This window comes from Somniosus microcephalus, chromosome 5, assembly GCF_052327205.1.
Source record: "Somniosus microcephalus isolate GS21.2 chromosome 5, FLI_Smic_1.0, whole genome shotgun sequence".
NCBI classification, from domain to species: domain Eukaryota; kingdom Metazoa; phylum Chordata; class Chondrichthyes; order Squaliformes; family Somniosidae; genus Somniosus; species Somniosus microcephalus.
In genome coordinates this window covers 126,682,867-126,704,362 of record NC_140991.1, presented here as the reverse complement: position 1 = coordinate 126,704,362, position 21,496 = coordinate 126,682,867, and positions in this window count along the sequence as shown.

Sequence of the window (21,496 nt, the reverse complement as noted above, 5' to 3'; positions counted from 1 at the left end):
CTGCAGTATTTTGCTATCGTACTACAGTTTGAACAGTGCTGGGTTCAGGGACAGTTTGAACAGTGCTGGGTTCAGAGCCAGTTTGAACACTGCTGGGTTCAGAGACAGTTTGAACAGTGCTGGGTTCAGAGACAGTTTGAACTGTGCTGGGTTCAGAGACAGTTTGAACAGTGCTGGGTTCAGAGACAGTTTGAACAGTGCTGGGTTCAGAGACAGTTGGAACAGTGCTGGGTTCAGAGACAGTTTGAACAGTGCTGGGTTCAGAGACAGTTTGAAAAGTGCTGGGTTCAGAGACAGTTTGAACAGTGCTGGGTTCAGAGACAGTTTGAACAGCGCTGGGTTCAGAGACAGTTTGAACAGTGCTGGGTTCAGGGACAGTTTGAACAGTGCGGGGTGCAGGGACAGTTTGAACAGTGCTTGGTTCAGAGACAGTTTGAAGAGTGCTGGGTTCAGGGACAGTTTGAAGAGTGCTGGGTTCAGGGACAGTTTGAACTGTGCTGGATTCAGTGACAGTTTGAACAGTGCTGGGTTCAGAGACAGTTTGAACAGTGCTGCATTCAATGACAGATTGAACAGCACTGGGTTCAGAGACAGTTTGAACAGTGCTGGGTTCAAGGTCAGTTTGAACAGTGCTGGGTTCAGAGAAAGTTTGAACAGTGCTGGGTTCAGAGACAGTTTGAACAGTGCTGGGTTCAGAGAGAGTTTGACCTGTGCTGGGTTGTGAGACAGTTTGAACAGCGCTGGGTTCAGGGTCAGTTTGAACAGTGCTGCGTTCAGAGACAGTTTGAACAGCGCTGTGTTCAGAGACAGTTTGAACAGCGCTGGGTTCAGAGACAGTTTGAGCAGCGCTGGGTTCAGGGACAGTTTGAACAGCGCTGGGTTCAGAGACAGTTTGAACAGCGCTGTTTTCAGAGACAGTTTGGACAGCGCTGGTTTCAGAGACAGTTTGAACAGCGCTGGGTTCAGAGACAGTTTCAACAGTGCTGGGTTCAGGGACAGTTTGAACAGTGCTGGGTTCAGAGACAGTTTGAACAGTGCTGGGTTCAGGGACAGTTTGAATAGTGCTGGGTTCAGAGCCAGTTTGAACACTGCTGGGTTCAAGGACAGTTTGAACAGTGCTGGGTTCAGAGACAGTTTGAACTGTGCTGAGTTCAGAGACAGTTTGAACAGTGCTGGGTTCAGAGACAGTTTGAACAGTGCTGGGTTCAGAGACAGTTGGAACAGTGCTGGGTTCAGAGACAGTTTGAACAGTGCTGGGTTCAAGGTCCGTTTGAACAGTGCTGGGTTCAGAGACAGTTTGAACAGCGCTGGGTTCAGAGACAGTTTGAACAGTGCTGGGTTCAGGGACAGTTTGAACAGTGCGGGGTGCAGGGACAGTTTGAACAGTGCTTGGTTCAGAGACAGTTTGAACAGTGCTGGTTTCAGGGACAGTTTGAAGAGTGCTGGGTTCAGGGACAGTTTGAACAGTGCTGGGTTCAGAGACAGTTTCAACAGTGCTGGGTTCAGGGACAGTTTGAACAGTGCTGGGTTCAGAGACAGTTTGGACAGTGCTGGGTTCAGAGACAGTTTCAACAGTGCTGGGTTCAGAGAGAGTTTCAACAGTGCTGGGTTCAGAGAGAGTTTCAACAGTGCTGGGTTCAGAGGCAGTTTGAACAGTGCTGGGTTCAGAGACAGTTTCAACAGTGCTGGGTTCAGAGACCGTTTCAATAGTGCTGGGTTCAGAGACAGTTTGAACAGTGCTGGGTTCAGAGACAGTTTGAACAGTGCTGGGTTCAGAGACAGTTTGAACACTGCTGGGTTCAGGGACAGTTTGAACAGTGCTGGGTTCAGAGACAGTTTGAACAGTGCTGGATTCAGAGACAGTTTGAACAGTGCTGGGTTCAGGGACAGTTTGAACAGTGCTGGTTTCAGAGACAGTTTGAACAGTGCTGGGTTCAGACACAGTTTGAACTGTGCTGCATTCAGAGACAGTTTGAACAGTGCTGGGTTCAGAGAAAGTTTGAACAGTGCTGGGTACAGAGACAGTTTGAACAGTGCTGGGTTCAGAGACAGTTTGAACAGTGCTGGGTTCAGGGACAGTTTGAACAGTGCTTGGTTCAGGGACAGTTTGAACAGTGCTGGGTTCAGAGACAGTTTGAACAGTGCTGGGTTCAGGGACAGTTTGAACAGTGCTGGGTTCAGAGACAGTGTGAACAGTGCTGGATTCAGTGACAGTTTGAACAGTGCTGGGTTCAGAGACAGTTTGAACAGTGCTGCATTCAGTGACAGATTGAACAGCGCTGGGTTCAGAGACAGTTTGAACAGTGCTGGGTTCAAGGTCAGTTTGAACAGTGCTGGGTTCAGAGAAAGTTTGAACAGTGCTGGGTTCAGAGACAGTTTGACCTGTGCTGGGTTGAGAGACAGTTTGAACAGCGCTGGGTTCAGGGTCAGTTTGAACAGTGCTGCGTTCAGAGACAGTTTGAACAGCGCTGTGTTCAGAGACAGATTGAACAGCGCTGGGTTGTGAGACAGTTTGAACAGCGCTGGGTTCAGGGTCAGTTTGAACAGTGCTGCGTTCAGAGACAGTTTGAACAGCGCTGTGTTCAGAGACAGTTTGAACAGCGCTGGGTTCAGAGACAGTTTGAGCAGCGCTGGGTTCAGGGACAGTTTGAACAGCGCTGGGTTCAGAGACAGTTTGAACAGCGCTGTTTTCAGAGACAGTTTGAACAGCGCTGGTTTCAGAGACAGTTTGAACAGCGCTGGGTTCAGAGACAGTTTCAACAGTGCTGGGTTCAGGGACAGTTTGAACAGTGCTGGGTTCAGAGACAGTTTGAACAGTGCTGGGTTCAGGGACAGTTTGAATAGTGCTGGGTTCAGAGCCAGTTTGAACACTGCTGGGTTCAGGGACAGTTTGAACAGTGCTGGGTTCAGAGACAGTTTGAACTGTGCTGAGTTCAGAGACAGTTTGAACAGTGCTGGGTTCAGAGACAGTTTGAACAGTGCTGGGTTCAAGGTCCGTTTGAACAGTGCTGGGTTCAGAGACAGTTTGAACAGCGCTGGGTTCAGAGACAGTTTGAACAGTGCTGGGTTCAGGGACAGTTTGAACAGTGCGGGGTGCAGGGACAGTTTGAACAGTGCTTGGTTCAGAGACAGTTTGAACAGTGCTGGTTTCAGGGACAGTTTGAAGAGTGCTGGGTTCAGGGACAGTTTGAACAGTGCTGGGTACAGAGACAGTTTGAACAGTGCTGGGTTCAGAGACAGTTTGAACAGTGCTGGGTTCAGGGACACTTTGAACAGTGCTTGGTTCAGGGACAGTTTGAACAGTGCTGGGTTCAGAGACAGTTTGAACAGTGCTGGGTTCAGGGACAGTTTGAACAGTGCTGGGTTCAGAGACAGTGTGAACAGTGCTGGATTCAGTGACAGTTTGAACAGTGCTGGGTTCAGAGACAGTTTGAACAGTGCTGCATTCAGTGACAGATTGAACAGCGCTGGGTTCAGAGACAGTTTGAACAGTGCTGGGTTCAAGGTCAGTTTGAACAGTGCTGGGTTCAGAGAAAGTTTGAACAGTGCTGGGTTCAGAGACAGTTTGACCTGTGCTGGGTTGAGAGACAGTTTGAACAGCGCTGGGTTCAGGGTCAGTTTGAACAGTGCTGGGTTCAGAGACAGTTTGAACTGTGCTGAGTTCAGAGACAGTTTGAACAGTGCTGGGTTCAGAGACAGTTTGAACAGTGCTGGGTTCAAGGTCCGTTTGAACAGTGCTGGGTTCAGAGACAGTTTGAACAGCGCTGGGTTCAGAGACAGTTTGAACAGTGCTGGGTTCAGGGACAGTTTGAACAGTGCGGGGTGCAGGGACAGTTTGAACAGTGCTTGGTTCAGAGACAGTTTGAACAGTGCTGGTTTCAGGGACAGTTTGAAGAGTGCTGGGTTCAGGGACAGTTTGAACAGTGCTGGGTACAGAGACAGTTTGAACAGTGCTGGGTTCAGAGACAGTTTGAACAGTGCTGGGTTCAGGGACACTTTGAACAGTGCTTGGTTCAGGGACAGTTTGAACAGTGCTGGGTTCAGAGACAGTTTGAACAGTGCTGGGTTCAGGGACAGTTTGAACAGTGCTGGGTTCAGAGACAGTGTGAACAGTGCTGGATTCAGTGACAGTTTGAACAGTGCTGGGTTCAGAGACAGTTTGAACAGTGCTGCATTCAGTGACAGATTGAACAGCGCTGGGTTCAGAGACAGTTTGAACAGTGCTGGGTTCAAGGTCAGTTTGAACAGTGCTGGGTTCAGAGAAAGTTTGAACAGTGCTGGGTTCAGAGACAGTTTGACCTGTGCTGGGTTGAGAGACAGTTTGAACAGCGCTGGGTTCAGGGTCAGTTTGAACAGTGCTGCGTTCAGAGACAGTTTGAACAGCGCTGTGTTCAGAGACAGATTGAACAGCGCTGGGTTGTGAGACAGTTTGAACAGCGCTGGGTTCAGGGTCAGTTTGAACAGTGCTGCTTTCAGAGACAGTTTGAACAGCGCTGTGTTCAGAGACAGTTTGAACAGCGCTGGGTTCAGAGACAGTTTGAGCAGCGCTGGGTTCAGGGACAGTTTGAACAGCGCTGGGTTCAGAGACAGTTTGAACAGCGCTGTTTTCAGAGACAGTTTGAACAGCGCTGGTTTCAGAGACAGTTTGAACAGCGCTGGGTTCAGAGACAGTTTCAACAGTGCTGGGTTCAGGGACAGTTTGAACAGTGCTGGGTTCAGAGACAGTTTGAACAGTGCTGGGTTCAGGGACAGTTTGAATAGTGCTGGGTTCAGAGCCAGTTTGAACACTGCTGGGTTCAGGGACAGTTTGAACAGTGCTGGGTTCAGAGACAGTTTGAACTGTGCTGAGTTCAGAGACAGTTTGAACAGTGCTGGGTTCAGAGACAGTTGGAACAGTGCTGGGTTCAGAGACAGTTTGAACAGTGCTGGGTTCAAGGTCCGTTTGAACAGTGCTGGGTTCAGAGACAGTTTGAACAGCGCTGGGTTCAGAGACAGTTTGAACAGTGCTGGGTTCAGGGACAGTTTGAACAGTGCGGGGTGCAGGGACAGTTTGAACAGTGCTTGGTTCAGAGACAGTTTGAACAGTGCTGGTTTCAGGGACAGTTTGAAGAGTGCTGGGTTCAGGGACAGTTTGAAGAGTGCTGGGTACAGAGACAGTTTGAACAGTGCTGGGTTCAGAGACAGTTTGAACAGTGCTGGGTTCAGGGACAGTTTGAACAGTGCTTGGTTCAGGGACAGTTTGAACAGTGCTGGGTTCAGAGACAGTTTGAACAGTGCTGGGTTCAGGGACAGTTTGAACAGTGCTGGGTTCAGAGACAGTGTGAATAGTGCTGGATTCAGTGACAGTTTGAACAGCGCTGGGTTCAGGGTCAGTTTGAACAGTGCTGCGTTCAGAGACAGTTTGAACAGCGCTGTGTTCAGAGACAGATTGAACAGCGCTGGGTTCAGAGACAGTTTGAGCAGCGCTGGGTTCAGGGACAGTTTGAACAGCGCTGGGTTCAGAGACAGTTTGAACAGCGCTGTTTTCAGAGACAGTTTGAACAGCGCTGGTTTCAGAGACAGTTTGAACAGCGCTGGGTTCAGAGACAGTTTCAACAGTGCTGGGTTCAGGGACAGTTTGAACAGTGCTGGGTTCAGAGACAGTTTGAACAGTGCTGGGTTCAGGGACAGTTTGAACAGTGCTGGGTTCATAGCCAGTTTGAACACTGCTGGGTTCAGAGACAGTTTGAACAGTGCTGGGTTCAGAGACAGTTTGAACTGTGCTGGATTCAGTGACAGTTTGAACAGTGCTGGGTTCAGAGACAGTTTGAACAGTGCTGCATTCAATGACAGATTGAACAGCGCTGGGTTCAGAGACAGTTTGAACAGTGCTGGGTTCAAGGTCATTTTGAACAGTGCTGGGTTCAGAGAAAGTTTGAACAGTGCTGGGTTCAGAGACAGTTTGAACAGTGCTGGGTTCAGAGAGAGTTTGACCTGTGCTGGGTTGTGAGACAGTTTGAACAGCGCTGGGTTCAGGGTCAGTTTGAACAGTGCTGCGTTCAGAGACAGTTTGAACAGCGCTGTGTTCAGAGACAGTTTGAACAGCGCTGGGTTCAGAGACAGTTTGAACAGCGCTGTTTTCAGAGACAGTTTGGACAGCGCTGGTTTCAGAGACAGTTTGAACAGCGCTGGGTTCAGAGACAGTTTCAACAGTGCTGGGTTCAGGGACAGTTTGAACAGTGCTGGGTTCAGAGACAGTTTGAACAGTGCTGGGTTCAGGGACAGTTTGAATAGTGCTGGGTTCAGAGCCAGTTTGAACACTGCTGGGTTCAGGGACAGTTTGAACAGTGCTGGGTTCAGAGACAGTTTGAACTGTGCTGAGTTCAGAGACAGTTTGAACAGTGCTGGGTTCAGAGACAGTTTGAACAGTGCTGGGTTCAGAGACAGTTGGAACAGTGCTGGGTTCAGAGACAGTTTGAACAGTGCTGGGTTCAAGGTCCGTTTGAACAGTGCTGGGTTCAGAGACAGTTTGAACAGCGCTGGGTTCAGAGACAGTTTGAACAGTGCTGGGTTCAGGGACAGTTTGAACAGTGCGGGGTGCAGGGACAGTTTGAACAGTGCTTGGTTCAGAGACAGTTTGAACAGTGCTGGTTTCAGGGACAGTTTGAAGAGTGCTGGGTTCAGGGACAGTTTGAACAGTGCTGGGTTCAGAGACAGTTTCAACAGTGCTGGGTTCAGGGACAGTTTGAACAGTGCTGGGTTCAGAGACAGTTTGGACAGTGCTGGGTTCAGAGACAGTTTCAACAGTGCTGGGTTCAGAGAGAGTTTCAACAGTGCTGGGTTCAGAGAGAGTTTCAACAGTGCTGGGTTCAGAGGCAGTTTGAACAGTGCTGGGTTCAGAGACAGTTTCAACAGTGCTGGGTTCAGAGACCGTTTCAATAGTGCTGGGTTCAGAGACAGTTTGAACAGTGCTGGGTTCAGAGACAGTTTGAACAGTGCTGGGTTCAGAGACAGTTTGAACACTGCTGGGTTCAGGGACAGTTTGAACAGTGCTGGGTTCAGAGACAGTTTGAACAGTGCTGGATTCAGAGACAGTTTGAACAGTGCTGGGTTCAGGGACAGTTTGAACAGTGCTGGTTTCAGAGACAGTTTGAACAGTGCTGGGTTCAGACACAGTTTGAACTGTGCTGCATTCAGAGACAGTTTGAACAGTGCTGGGTTCAGAGAAAGTTTGAACAGTGCTGGGTACAGAGACAGTTTGAACAGTGCTGGGTTCAGAGACAGTTTGAACAGTGCTGGGTTCAGGGACAGTTTGAACAGTGCTTGGTTCAGGGACAGTTTGAACAGTGCTGGGTTCAGAGACAGTTTGAACAGTGCTGGGTTCAGGGACAGTTTGAACAGTGCTGGGTTCAGAGACAGTGTGAACAGTGCTGGATTCAGTGACAGTTTGAACAGTGCTGGGTTCAGAGACAGTTTGAACAGTGCTGCATTCAGTGACAGATTGAACAGCGCTGGGTTCAGAGACAGTTTGAACAGTGCTGGGTTCAAGGTCAGTTTGAACAGTGCTGGGTTCAGAGAAAGTTTGAACAGTGCTGGGTTCAGAGACAGTTTGACCTGTGCTGGGTTGAGAGACAGTTTGAACAGCGCTGGGTTCAGGGTCAGTTTGAACAGTGCTGCGTTCAGAGACAGTTTGAACAGCGCTGTGTTCAGAGACAGATTGAACAGCGCTGGGTTGTGAGACAGTTTGAACAGCGCTGGGTTCAGGGTCAGTTTGAACAGTGCTGCGTTCAGAGACAGTTTGAACAGCGCTGTGTTCAGAGACAGTTTGAACAGCGCTGGGTTCAGAGACAGTTTGAGCAGCGCTGGGTTCAGGGACAGTTTGAACAGCGCTGGGTTCAGAGACAGTTTGAACAGCGCTGTTTTCAGAGACAGTTTGAACAGCGCTGGTTTCAGAGACAGTTTGAACAGCGCTGGGTTCAGAGACAGTTTCAACAGTGCTGGGTTCAGGGACAGTTTGAACAGTGCTGGGTTCAGAGACAGTTTGAACAGTGCTGGGTTCAGGGACAGTTTGAATAGTGCTGGGTTCAGAGCCAGTTTGAACACTGCTGGGTTCAGGGACAGTTTGAACAGTGCTGGGTTCAGAGACAGTTTGAACTGTGCTGAGTTCAGAGACAGTTTGAACAGTGCTGGGTTCAGAGACAGTTTGAACAGTGCTGGGTTCAGAGACAGTTGGAACAGTGCTGGGTTCAGAGACAGTTTGAACAGTGCTGGGTTCAAGGTCCGTTTGAACAGTGCTGGGTTCAGAGACAGTTTGAACAGCGCTGGGTTCAGAGACAGTTTGAACAGTGCTGGGTTCAGGGACAGTTTGAACAGTGCGGGGTGCAGGGACAGTTTGAACAGTGCTTGGTTCAGAGACAGTTTGAACAGTGCTGGTTTCAGGGACAGTTTGAAGAGTGCTGGGTTCAGGGACAGTTTGAACAGTGCTGGGTACAGAGACAGTTTGAACAGTGCTGGGTTCAGAGACAGTTTGAACAGTGCTGGGTTCAGGGACACTTTGAACAGTGCTTGGTTCAGGGACAGTTTGAACAGTGCTGGGTTCAGAGACAGTTTGAACAGTGCTGGGTTCAGGGACAGTTTGAACAGTGCTGGGTTCAGAGACAGTGTGAACAGTGCTGGATTCAGTGACAGTTTGAACAGTGCTGGGTTCAGAGACAGCTTGAACAGTGCTGCATTCAGTGACAGATTGAACAGCGCTGGGTTCAGAGACAGTTTGAACAGTGCTGGGTTCAAGGTCAGTTTGAACAGTGCTGGGTTCAGAGAAAGTTTGAACAGTGCTGGGTTCAGAGACAGTTTGACCTGTGCTGGGTTGAGAGACAGTTTGAACAGCGCTGGGTTCAGGGTCAGTTTGAACAGTGCTGCGTTCAGAGACAGTTTGAACAGCGCTGTGTTCAGAGACAGATTGAACAGCGCTGGGTTGTGAGACAGTTTGAACAGCGCTGGGTTCAGGGTCAGTTTGAACAGTGCTGCGTTCAGAGACAGTTTGAACAGCGCTGTGTTCAGAGACAGTTTGAACAGCGCTGGGTTCAGAGACAGTTTGAGCAGCGCTGGGTTCAGGGACAGTTTGAACAGCGCTGGGTTCAGAGACAGTTTGAACAGCGCTGTTTTCAGAGACAGTTTGAACAGCGCTGGTTTCAGAGACAGTTTGAACAGCGCTGGGTTCAGAGACAGTTTCAACAGTGCTGGGTTCAGGGACAGTTTGAACAGTGCTGGGTTCAGAGACAGTTTGAACAGTGCTGGGTTCAGGGACAGTTTGAATAGTGCTGGGTTCAGAGCCAGTTTGAACACTGCTGGGTTCAGGGACAGTTTGAACAGTGCTGGGTTCAGAGACAGTTTGAACTGTGCTGAGTTCAGAGACAGTTTGAACAGTGCTGGGTTCAGAGACAGTTGGAACAGTGCTGGGTTCAGAGACAGTTTGAACAGTGCTGGGTTCAAGGTCCGTTTGAACAGTGCTGGGTTCAGAGACAGTTTGAACAGCGCTGGGTTCAGAGACAGTTTGAACAGTGCTGGGTTCAGGGACAGTTTGAACAGTGCGGGGTGCAGGGACAGTTTGAACAGTGCTTGGTTCAGAGACAGTTTGAACAGTGCTGGTTTCAGGGACAGTTTGAAGAGTGCTGGGTTCAGGGACAGTTTGAAGAGTGCTGGGTACAGAGACAGTTTGAACAGTGCTGGGTTCAGAGACAGTTTGAACAGTGCTGGGTTCAGGGACAGTTTGAACAGTGCTTGGTTCAGGGACAGTTTGAACAGTGCTGGGTTCAGAGACAGTTTGAACAGTGCTGGGTTCAGGGACAGTTTGAACAGTGCTGGGTTCAGAGACAGTGTGAATAGTGCTGGATTCAGTGACAGTTTGAACAGCGCTGGGTTCAGGGTCAGTTTGAACAGTGCTGCGTTCAGAGACAGTTTGAACAGCGCTGTGTTCAGAGACAGATTGAACAGCGCTGGGTTCAGAGACAGTTTGAGCAGCGCTGGGTTCAGGGACAGTTTGAACAGCGCTGGGTTCAGAGACAGTTTGAACAGCGCTGTTTTCAGAGACAGTTTGAACAGCGCTGGTTTCAGAGACAGTTTGAACAGCGCTGGGTTCAGAGACAGTTTCAACAGTGCTGGGTTCAGGGACAGTTTGAACAGTGCTGGGTTCAGAGACAGTTTGAACAGTGCTGGGTTCAGGGACAGTTTGAACAGTGCTGGGTTCATAGCCAGTTTGAACACTGCTGGGTTCAGAGACAGTTTGAACAGTGCTGGGTTCAGAGACAGTTTGAACTGTGCTGGATTCAGTGACAGTTTGAACAGTGCTGGGTTCAGAGACAGTTTGAACAGTGCTGCATTCAATGACAGATTGAACAGCGCTGGGTTCAGAGACAGTTTGAACAGTGCTGGGTTCAAGGTCATTTTGAACAGTGCTGGGTTCAGAGAAAGTTTGAACAGTGCTGGGTTCAGAGACAGTTTGAACAGTGCTGGGTTCAGAGAGAGTTTGACCTGTGCTGGGTTGTGAGACAGTTTGAACAGCGCTGGGTTCAGGGTCAGTTTGAACAGTGCTGCGTTCAGAGACAGTTTGAACAGCGCTGTGTTCAGAGACAGTTTGAACAGCGCTGGGTTCAGAGACAGTTTGAGCAGCGCTGGGTTCAGGGACAGTTTGAACAGCGCTGGGTTCAGAGACAGTTTGAACAGCGCTGTTTTCAGAGACAGTTTGAACAGTGCTGGGTTCAGAGAGAGTTTCAACAGTGCTGGGTTCAGAGAGAGTTTCAACAGTGCTGGGTTCAGAGGCAGTTTGAACAGTGCTGGGTTCAGAGACAGTTTCAACAGTGCTGGGTTCAGAGAGAGTTTCAACAGTGCTGGGTTCAGAGAGAGTTTCAACAGTGCTGGGTTCAGAGGCAGTTTGAACAGTGCTGGGTTCAGAGACAGTTTCAACAGTGCTGGGTTCAGAGACAGTTTGAACAGTGCTGGGTTCAGAGACAGTTTGAACTGTGCTGGGTTCAGAGACAGTTTGAACAGTGCTGGGTTCAGAGACAGATGGACAGTGCTGGGTTCAGAGACAGTTTGAACAGCGCTGGGTTCAGAGACAGTTTGAACAGCGCTGGGTTCAGGGACAGTTTGAACAGCGCTGGGATCAGAGACAGTTTGAACAGCGCTGCGTTCAGAGACAGTTTGAACAGCGCTGGTTTCAGAGACAGTTTGAACAGCGCTGGGTTCAGAGACAGTTTGAACAGTGGTGGGTTCAGGGACAGTTTGAAAAGTGCTGGGTTCAGAGCCAGTTTGAAAACTGCTGGGTTCAGAGACAGTTTGAACAGTGCTGGGTTCAGAGACAGTTTGAACTGTGCTGGGTTCAGAGACAGTTTGAACAGTGCTGGGTTCAGAGACAGTTTGGACAGTGCTGGGTTCAGAGACAGTTGGAACAGTGCTGGGTTCAGAGACAGTTTGAACAGTGCTGGGTTCAAGGTCAGTTTGAACAGTGCTTTGTTCAGAGACAGTTTGAACAGTGCTGGGTTCAGAGACAGTTTGAACAGTGCTGGGTTCAGAGACAGTTTGAACAGTGCTGGGTTCAGAGACAGTTTGAACAGTGCTGGGTTCAGAGACAGTTTGAACAGCGCTGGTTTCAGAGACAGTTTGAACAGTGCTGGGTTCAGGGACAGTTTGAACAGTGCTGGGTTCAGGGACAGTTTGAACAGTGCTGGGTTCAGAGACAGTTTGAAAAGTGCTGGGTTCAGGGACAGTTTGAACAGTGCTGGGTTCAGGGACAGTTTGAACAGTGCTGGGTTCAGGGACAGTTTGAACAGTGCTCTGTTCAGAGACAGTTTCAACTGTGCTGGGTTCAGGGACAGTTTGAACAGTGCTGGGTTCAGAGACAGTTTGGACAGTGCTGGGTTCAGAGACAGTTTGAACAGTGCTGGGTTCAGAGACAGTTTGAACAGTGCTGGGTTCAGGGCAGTTTGAACAGTGCTGGGTTCAGAGACAGTTTGAACAGTGCTGTGTTCAGAGACAGTTTGAACAGTGCTGGGTTCAGAGACAGTTTGAACTGTGCTGGGTTCAGAGACAGTTTGAACAGTGCTGGGTTCAGAGACAGTTTGATCTGTGCTGGGTTCAGGGACAGTTTGAACAGTGCTGGGTTCATAGACAGTTTGAACAGCGCTGGGTTCAGAGACAGTTTGAAAAGCGCTGGTTTCAGAGACTGTTTGAACAGTGCTGGGTTCAGTGATAGTTTGAACAGTGCTGGGTTCAGAGACAGTTTGAACTGTGCTGGGTTCAGAGACAGTTTGAACAGTGCTGGGTTCAGAGACAGTATGAACAGTGCTGGGTTCAGAGACAGTTTGAACAGCGCTGGTTTCAGAGGCAGTTTGAACAGCGCTGTGTTCAGAGACAGTTTGAACAGCCTTGGGTTCAGAGACAGTTTGAACAGCGCCGGTTTCAGCGACAGTTTGAACAGCGCTGGGTTCAGAGACAGTTTGAACAGCGCTGTGTTCAGAGACAGTTTGAACAGCGCTGGTTTCAGAGACAGTTTGAACAGCGCTGGGTTCAGAGACAGTTTCAACAGTTCTGGGTTCAGGGACAGTTTGAACAGTGCTGGGTTCAGAGACAGTTTGAACAGTGCTGGGTTCAGGGGCAGCTGGAACAGTGCTGGGTTCAGAGCCAGTTTGAACACTGCTGGGTTCAGAGACAGTTTGAACAGTGCTGGGTTCAGAGACAGTTTGAACTGTGCTGGGTTCAGAGACAGTTTGAATAGTGCTGGGTTCAGAGACAGTTTGGACAGTGCTGGGTTCAGAGACAGTTGGAACAGTGCTGGATTCAGAGACAGTTTGAACAGTGCTGGGTTCAAGGTCGGTTTGAACAGTGCTGGGTTCAGAGACAGTGTGAGCAGTGCTGGGTTCAGAGACAGTTTGAACAGTGCTGGGTTCAGAGACAGTTTGAACAGTGCTGGGTTCAGAGACAGTTTGAACAGTGCTGGGTTCAGAGACAGTTTGAACAGTGCTGGGTTCAGAGACAGTTGGAACAGTGCTGGGTTCAGAGACAGTTTGAACAGTGCTGGGTTCAAGGTCAGTTTGAACAGTGCTGGGTTCAGAGACAGTTTGAACAGTGCTGGGTTCAGAGACAGTTTGAACAGTGCTGGGTTCAGAGACAGTTTGAACAGTGCTGGGTTCAGAGACAGTTTGAACAGTGCTGGGTTCAGGGACAGTTTGAACAGTGCTGGGTTCAGAGACAGTTTGAACAGTGCTGGATTCAGAGACAGTTTGAACAGTGCTGGGTTCAGGGACAGTTTGAACAGTGCTGGGTTAAGAAACAGTTTGAACAGTGCTGGGTTCAGACACAGTTTGAACTGTGCTGCATTCAGAGACAGTTTGAACAGTGCTGGGTTCAGAGAAAGTTTGAACAGTGCTGGGTACAGAGACAGTTTGAACAGTGCTGGTTTCAGAGACAGTTTGAACAGTGCTGGGTTCAGGGACAGTTTGAACAGTGCTTGGTTCAGGGACAGTTTGAACAGTGCTGGGTTCAGAGACAGTTTGAACAGTGCTGGGTTCAGGGACAGTTTGAACAGTGCTGGGTTCAGAGACAGTGTGAACAGTGCTGGATTCAGTGACAGTTTGAACAGTGCTGTGTTCATAGACAGTTTGAACAGTGCTGCATTCAGTGACAGATTGAACAGCGCTGGGTTCAGAGACAGTTTGAACAGTGCTGGGTTCAAGGTCAGTTTGAACAGTGCTGGGTTCAGAGAAAGTTTGAACAGTGCTGGCTTCAGAGACAGTTTGAACAGTGCTGGGTTCAGAGAGAGTTTGACCTGTGCTGGGTTGAGAGACAGTTTGAACAGCGCTGGGTTCAGGGTCAGTTTGAACAGTGCTGCGTTCAGAGACAGTTTGAGCAGCGCTGTGTTCAGAGACAGTTTGAACAGCGCTGGGTACAGAGACAGTTTGAGCAGCGCTGGGTTCAGGGACAGTTTGAACAGCGCTGGGTTCAGAGACAGTTTGAACAGCGCTGTTTTCAGAGACAGTTTGAACAGCGCTGGTTTCAGAGACAGTTTGAACAGCGCTGGGTTCAGAGACAGTTTCAACAGTGCTGGGTTACATAGATACATAGAGATAGGAACAGGAGTAGGCCATTCGGCCCTTCGAGCCTGCTCCGCCATTCAATGAGATCATGGCTGATCTTCGTCTGAGATCATAGCTGATCTTATCAGTTCAGTACCCCGTCCCCGCCTTTTCTCCGTAACCCTTAATCCCCTTAGCCTTCAGAAATATATCCAATTCTCTCTTGAAAATATTTATTGAATTAGCCTTCACAGCCCTCTGTGGCAGGGAATTCCACAGGCTCACCACTCTTTGAGTGAAGAAATCCTTCCTCATCTCTGTTTTAAATGATTTGCCCGCTATTTTTAGACTGTGGCCCCTGGTTCTGTGCTCCCCGGCCATTGGAAACATTCTCTCTGAATTCAGCCTGTCCAGGCCTGCCATAATTTTATATGTTTCGATGAGATCCCCTCTCAATCTTCTAAACTCCAGTGAGTACAAGCCCAAACTATTTAATCTCTCTTCGTAGGTCATTCCCGCCATTCCAGGTATCAGCCTGGTGAATCGCCGTTGCACTCTTTCCATGGCAAGAACATCCTTCCGCAGATGGGGCGACCAAAACTGTACACAATACTCCAGATGCGGTCTCACCAGCACCTTGTACAGCTGTAGTAAGGTATCCCTATTCCTATACTCGAACCCCCTTGATATGAAGGCCAACATACCATTTGCCTTCTTAATCGCCTGTTGCACCTGCATGCTCTCCTTCAGTGACTGGTGCACAAGAACACCCAGGTCCCTCTGCACTTCCCCATCTCCCAATCTATTGCCATTTAGATAATAATCTACCCTCCTGTTTTTACCCCCAAAGTGGATAACCTCGCATTTATCCACATTATAGTGCATCTGCCACGTATCTGCCCATTCCCCCAACCTGTCCAAATCACACTGTAGCCTCCTGACATCCTCATCAGAGCCCACCCCTCCTCCTAGTTTAGTGTCGTCAGCGAATTTGGAAATATTGCATCCAATTCCCTGATCCAGATCATTTATATATATTGTGAACAGCTGGGGTCCCAGGACAGATCCTTGCGGCACCCCGCTGGTCACTGCCTGCCACTCCGAAAACGAGCCGTTTATTCCAACTCTCTGTTTTCTATCCGCCAGCCAGTTCTCTATCCACGTTAATACTTTGCCCCCAATCCCATGAGCCTTAATTTTGCATGATAATCTTTTGTGTGGAACCTTATCGAAGGCTTTCTGGAAGTCAAGGTACACCACATCCACTGGCTCTCCCCCATCTATTCTACCAGTTACCTCCTCAAAAAATTCCAGCAGATTAGTCAAACACGATTTACCCTTTGTAAATCCATGTTGACTCTGTCCGATCCTTTCCCCATTTGTCAAGTGCTCCGCTATTTTATCCTTAATAATGGACTCTAGCATTTTGCCCACAACCGATGTAAGGCTTACTGGTCTATAATTCCCTGCTTTCTCTCTACCCCCCTTTTTAAATATTGGGGTAACATTAGCTACCCTCCAATCCACGGGTACTGTTCCCGAGTCAATGGAGTTCCGGAAGATGATCCTTAGAGCATCTGCTATCTCCAGGGCCACCTCCTTAAGTACCCTAGGATGTAGTTTATCAGGCCCTGGGGATTTGTCGGCCTTCAGTCCCCTCAACTTACCCAACACCATATCCCTAGAGATACTAATTTCTGTCAGCTCCTCCCTCTCATTAGTCCCTATGTTTGCCGATATTCCTGGGAGGTTATTTGTGTCCTCCTTTGTGAATACAGAACCAAAGTATGAGTTTAATTGGTCTGCCATTTCCTTATTCTCCATTATATATTCTCCCGAATCGGACTGCAAGGGACCGACTTGGGATTTTACCAGTCTTTTCCTCCTGATATACCGATAAAAGCTTTTGCAGTCTGTCTTTATGTTTGCTGCAAGTTTACTTTCGTATTCTATTTTCCCCTTCCTGATTAATCCCTTTGTCCTCTTTTGCTGTATCCTGTACTGCCCCCAATCTGCCGGTCTGGTGCTTTTTTTTGCCAGTTGATATGCCCTTTTTTTTATTTTATGCTGTCCCTAATTTCCCTCGTTATCCACGGTTGAGTCACCTTTTTAGGTTTATTTTTATGCCAAACCGGTATAAACATGTTCTGGAATTCTTCCATTCTATCTTTGAATGCTTGCCATTGTCTATCCACTGTCAATCCCCCCAGAAACACCACCCAATCAATCTTACCCAATTCCCGTCTCATACCCTCGTAATTCCCTTTATTTAAGTTCTGGACCTTAGTCTCTGATTCAATTTCCTCACTCTCCATCTCGACTGAGAGCTCGATCATATTATGATCGCTCTGACCCAAGGGGCCTCGTACAAGAAGATTGCTGATAAGTCCCTTCTCATTGCACAATACCCAGTCTAAAATGGCCTGATCTCGAGTCGGCTCCTCGACATATTGGTCCAGATAACCGTCCCGAAAACATTCCAGGAATTCCTCCTCCTCAGAATTTTTACTAATTTGGGTAGTCCAATCAATATGTAAATTAAAGTCACCCATGATGACAGCTGTGCTCTTATCGCACGCTTCTCTAATTTCCCTTTTTATGCCTTCCCTCACCTCCATATTACTATTTGGAGGCCTATATATCACACCCACTAACGTTTTCCTCCCCTTGCTATTTCTCATTTCTACCCATACAGATTCCGTTTCATCCGAGTTAATATCCTTCCTTTCCATTGCATTAATCCCCTCCTTTACCAGCAATGCTACCCCACCTCCCCTACCTTTTTGCCGATCCTTCCTAAATATTGTATATTCAGGGTTCAGGGACAGTTTGAACAGTGCTGGGTTCAGAGACAGTTTGAACAGTGCTGGGTTCAGAGACAGTTGGAACAGTGCTGGGTTCAGAGACAGTTTGAACAGTGCTGGGTTCAAGGTCCGTTTGAACAGTGCTGGGTTCAGAGTCGGTTTGAACACTGCTGGGTTCAGAGACAGTTTGAACAGTGCTGGGTTCAGAGACAGTTTGAACAGTGCTGGGTTCAGAGACAGTTTGAACAGCGCTGGGTTCAGAGACAGTTTGAACAGTGCTGGGTTCAGGGACAGTTTGAACAGTGCGGGGTTCAGGGACAGTTTGAACAGTGCTGGGTTCAGAGACAGTTTGAACAGTGCTGGGTTCAGGGACAGTTTGAAGAGTGCTGGGTTCAGGGACAGTTTGAACAGTGCTGGGTTCAGAGACAGTTTCAACAGTGCTGGATTCAGGGACAGTTTGAACAGTGCTGGGTTCAGAGACAGTTTGGACAGTGCTGGGTTCAGAGACAGTTTCAACAGTGCTGGGTTCAGAGAGAGTTTCAACAGTGCTGGGTTCAGACAGAGTTTCAACAGTGCTGGGTTCAGAGGCAGTTTGAACAGTGCTGGGTTCAGAGACAGTTTGAACAGTGCTGGGTTCAGAGACAGTTTCAACAGTGCTGGGTTCAGAGACAGTTTCAACAGTGCTGGGTTCAGAGACAGTTTGAACAGTGCTGGGTTCAGGGCAGTTTGAACAGTGCTGGGTTCAGAGACAGTTTGAACAGTGCTGGGTTCAGAGAGAGTTCGAAGAGTGCTGGGTTCAGAGACAGTTTGAACTGTGCTGGGTTCAGGGACAGTTTGAACAGTGCTGGGTTCAGAGACAGTTTGAACAGTGCTGGGTTCAGAGACAGTTTGAACAGTGCTGGGTTCAGAGACAGTTTGAACAGTGCTGCATTCAGTGACAGATTGAACAGCGCTGGGTTCAGAGACAGTTTGAACAGTGCTGGGTTCAAGGTCAGTTTGAACAGTGCTGGGTTCAGAGAAAGTTTGAACAGTGCTGGCTTCAGAGACAGTTTGAACAGTGCTGGGTTCAGAGAGAGTTTGACCTGTGCTGGGTTGAGAGACAGTTTGAACAGCGCTGGGTTCAGGGTCAGTTTGAACAGTGCTGCGTTCAGAGACAGTTTGAGCAGCGCTGTGTTCAGAGACAGTTTGAACAGCGCTGGGTTCAGAGACAGTTTGAGCAGCGCTGGGTTCAGGGACAGTTTGAACAGCGCTGGGTTCAGAGACAGTTTGAACAGCGCTGTTTTCAGAGACAGTTTGAACAGCGCTGGTTTCAGAGACAGTTTGAACAGCGCTGGGTTCAGAGACAGTTTCAACAGTGCTGGGTTCAGGGACAGTTTGAACAGTGCTGGGTTCAGAGACAGTTTGAACAGTGCTGGGTTCAGAGACAGTTGGAACAGTGCTGGGTTCAGAGACAGTTTGAACAGTGCTGGGTTCAAGGTCCGTTTGAACAGTGCAGGGTTCAGAGTCGGTTTGAACACTGCTGGGTTCAGAGACAGTTTGAACAGTGCTGGGTTCAGAGACAGTTTGAACAGTGCTGGGTTCAGAGACAGTTTGAACAGTGCTGGGTTCAGAGACAGTTTGAACAGCGCTGGGTTCAGAGACAGTTTGAACAGTGCTGGTTTCAGGGAAAGTTTGAACAGTGCGGGGTTCAGGGACAGTTTGAACAGTGCTGGGTTCAGAGACAGTTTGAACAGTGCTGGGTTCAGGGACAGTTTGAAGAGTGCTGGGTTCAGGGACAGTTTGAACAGTGCTGGGTTCAGAGACAGTTTCAACAGTGCTGGATTCAGGGACAGTTTGAACAGTGCTGGGTTCAGAGACAGTTTGGACAGTGCTGGGTTCAGAGACAGTTTCAACAGTGCTGGGTTCAGAGAGAGTTTCAACAGTGCTGGGTTCAGACAGAGTTTCAACAGTGCTGGGTTCAGAGGCAGTTTGAACAGTGCTGGGTTCAGAGACAGTTTCAACAGTGCTGGGTTCAGAGACAGTTTCAACAGTGCTGGGTTCAGAGACAGTTTCAACAGTGCTGGGTTCAGAGACAGTTTGAACAGTGCTGGGTTCAGGGCAGTTTGAACAGTGCTGGGTTCAGAGACAGTTTGAACAGTGCTGGGTTCAGAGAGAGTTTGAAGAGTGCTGGGTTCAGAGACAGTTTGAACTGTGCTGGGTTCAGGGACAGTTTGAACAGTGCTGGGTTCAGAGACAGTTTGAACAGTGCTGGGTTCAGAGACAGTTTGAACAGTGCTGGGTTGAGAGACAGTTTGAGCAGCGCTGGGTTCAGAGACAGTTTGAACAGCGCTGGGTTCAGAGACTGTTTGAACAGTGCTGGGTTCAGTGACAGTTTGAACAGTGCTGGGTTCAGAGACAGTTTGAACAGTGCTGGGTTCAGAGACAGTTTGAACAGTGCTGGGTTCAGAGACAGCTGGAACAGTGCTGGGTTCAGAGACAGTTTGAACTGTGCTGGGTTCAGAGACAGTTTGAACAGTGCTGGATTCAGAGACAGTTTGAACAGTGCTGGGTTCAGAGACAGTTTGAACTGTGCTGGGTTCAGGGACAGTTTGAACAGTGCTTTGTTCAGAGAGAGTTTGAACAGCGCTGGGTTCAGAGACAGTTTCAACAGCGCTGGTTTCAGAGACTGTTTGAACAGTGCTGGGTTCAGTGACAGTTTGAACAGTGCTGGGTTCAGAGACAGTTTGAACAGTGCTGGGTTCAGAGACAGTTTGAACTGTGCTGGATTCAGAGATAGTCTGAACATTGCTGGGTTCAGAGACAGTTTGAACAGTGCTGGGTTCAGAGACAGTTTGAACAGTGCTGGGTTCAGAGACAGTTTCAACAGTGCTGGGTTCAGAGATAGTTTGAACAGTGGTGGGTTCAGAGACAGTTTCAACAGTGCTGGGTTCAGGGTCAGTTTGAACCGTGCTGGGTTCACAGGCAGTTTGAACAGTGCTCGGTTCAGGTTCAGTTTGAAAAGTGCTGGGTTCAGAGACAGTTTGAACAGTGCCGGGTTCAGGGGCAGTTTGAACAGTGCTGGGTTCAGAGACAGTTTGAACAGTGCTGGGTTCAGAGACAGTTTGAACAGTGCTGGGTTCAGAGACAGTTTGAACAGTGCTGGGTTCAGAGACAGTTTGAACAGTGCTGGGTTCGGAGACAGTTTGAACAGTGCTGGGTTCGGAGACAGTTTGTACAATGCTGGGTTCAGAGACAGTTTGATCAGTGCTGGGTTCAGAGACACTTTGAACAGTGCTGGGTTCAGAGTCGGTTTGAACAGTGCTAGGTTCAGAGACAGATTCAACAGTGCTGGGTTCAGAGACAGATTGACCAGTGCTGGGTTCAGAGACAGTTTGAACAGTGCTGGGTTCAGAGACAGTTTCAACAGTGCTGGTTTCAGAGACAGATTCAACAGTGCTGGGTTCAGAGACAGATTGACCAGTGCTGGGTTCAGAGACAGTTTGAACAGTGCTGGGTTCAGAGACAGTTTCAACAGTGCTGGGTTCAGAGACAGTTTGAACAGTGCTGGGTTCAGAGACACTTTGAACAGTGCTGGGTTCAGAGACAGTTTGAACAGTGCTGGGTTCAGGGACAGTTTGAACAGTGCTAGGTTCAGAGACAGTTTGAACAGTGCTGGATTCAGAGACAGTTTGAACAGTGCTGGGTTCAGGGACAGTTTGAACAGTGCTGGGTTCAGAGACAGTTTGAACAGTGCTGGGTTCAGAGACAGTTTGAACAGTGCTGGGTTCAGAGACAGTTTGAACAGTGCTGGGTTCACAGGCAGTTTGAACAGTGCTGGCTTCAGGGTCAGTTTGACCAGTGCTGGGTTCACAGGCTGTTTGAACAGTGCTCGGTTCAGGGTCAGTTTGTACAGTGCTGTGTTCAGAGACAGTTTGAACAGTGCTGGGTTCAGGGACAGTTTGAACAGTGCTGGGTTCAGAGACAGTGTGAACAGTGATGGATTCAGTGACAGTTTGAACAGTGCTGGGTTCAGAGACAGTTTGAACAGTGCTGCATTCAGTGACAGATTGAACAGCGCTGGGTTGAGAGACAGTTTGAACAGCGCTGGGTTCAGGGTCAGTTTGAACAGTGCTGCGTTCAGAGACAGTTTGAACAGCGCTGTGTTCAGAGACAGTTTGAACAGTGCTGGGTTCAGAGACTGTTTGAACAGTGCTGGGTTCAGAGACAGTTTCAACAGTGCTGGGTTCAGAGACAGTTTGAACAGTGGTGGGTTCAGAGACAGTTTCAACAGTGCTGGGTTCAGGGTCAGTTTGAACCGTGCTGGGTTCACAGGCAGTTTGAACAGTGCTCGGTTCAGGTTCAGTTTGAACAGTGCTGGGTTCAGAGACAGTTTGAACAGTGCTGGGTTCAGGGGCAGTTTGAACAGTGCTGGGTTCAGAGACAGTTTGAACAGTGCTGGGTTCAGAGACAGTTGGAACAGTGCTGGGTTCAGAGACAGTTTGAACAGTGCTGGTTTCAGAGACAGTTTGAACAGTGCTGGGTTCGGAGACAGTTTGAACAGTGCTGGGTTCGGAGACAGTTTGAACAATGCTGGGTTCAGAGACAGTTTGAACAGTGCTGGGTTCAGAGACACTTTGAACAGTGCTGGGTTCAGAGTCGGTTTGA